This window comes from Chaetura pelagica, unplaced genomic scaffold, assembly GCF_000747805.2.
Source record: "Chaetura pelagica isolate M959 unplaced genomic scaffold, ChaPel_1.0 scaffold76, whole genome shotgun sequence".
Taxonomy (NCBI): domain Eukaryota; kingdom Metazoa; phylum Chordata; class Aves; order Apodiformes; family Apodidae; genus Chaetura; species Chaetura pelagica.
The window spans coordinates 12887309-12888683 of record NW_009970723.1 but is presented as its reverse complement, the minus strand read 5'-3'; positions in this window follow the sequence as shown (position 1 = coordinate 12888683).

The window sequence follows — 1375 nt, the reverse complement described above, 5'->3', positions numbered from 1 at the left end:
GTGCACCATTCACACAGCAGGACCCTCTCTCTCTGCTCCAGCACCACACTGTAGCGTTGCTTCACGCTGCAGTTGCATCTACTCTTAAGGGGAGAAATAGGAGAGTATCCTACAGTTGTGACAACAGAAAGAACAGCCTGATGACATGCATCCATTTACAAAGGAAGAACATAAGTGAGATTTAAGATTCAAGTCCTGAATGAGGAATACTGGGGAGTATTCAAATCAAGGCTATTTTTAAATTTGAAACTGAGTGAACAGTAAATGTTTTTACTCATCTTCAAAAACTAGAATTTATGCAAACACGGTAACTCCTGTATATATTTAAAAAATCAACTGAATTATATATAGGTGAGCAGAAGCTTGCAAGCACAAACCATACATGATAAATTACATTCTTTTGCAGAGTATACAAAAGCAGTAATTAACATAAATAAGATTTAGAGTTGAAAGATGTCGTGGTAAGAATCTCAGGTATCTAAGCAAAACACCAAGTAAGTCAATAAATATACCTGGGTACTGCATGATGAGACAGTGTCTTCTGGCACCAAACTCTTTAAAAATGTAGCTGATAAAGCCTTCAATGTATGTCAAACCTCAACTCTTTACAAACACAAAAACAAACCTTGCCAAGAAAAATGGAAAGGAATTATACTACAGAAAATTCATTTGGAGCGGAATGCAGGCAGTACATGAAGATAGCACTGTGATCTCCCCTATACGATCTCTTACATGTGTCATACGAAAGTTCACTGCACCTTTAGTTAACAAAATGAACGGTCTTCCATTAACTGACAACATGCATTACCCTCTGTAGATCCTTTACACAGCTAGTCACATCTTTAGTATTACAACATCCATTTAAACTTTGAAATGTCTTCCTCTGTTCCCTAACTAATTCAGTATTTGTACAAGTGTGATGGCTATTGTGCTGCTCACTATACTAGTTGAGTTCCACTTTTATTTTCCTGTATGTCTTTCCAAGACTGGACCTATGCTCATGGGCATTCAGCTACTGAAGTTTTTCTGTGCTTTTATAAAAAAAAATATTCAAAGTATAATTCTTTATAAAATTATTCCCAGTAGCATTTAAAATATAAAATAGGCTTTATTTGAAATTTGAGCTTAGGATAGAGACCAAGTACTTCAATTAATGGGCTTTGTCATCAAGGATAATCTGAAATGCCCTTTTTTCCCTTGAAAATGGTTGAAGACAATATTTCACTCTCACTGCTTCCCACTGGGCTTTCAAAACAAAAAATCCCCAGAAGGATGAGAAAAAACATCCCATACATTTAGTAAAGTTTTTAAATGAACAACAAGAACCTGCATTTGCACTTCCAAGAAAACACCAACATCTAAATAAACTCCAACT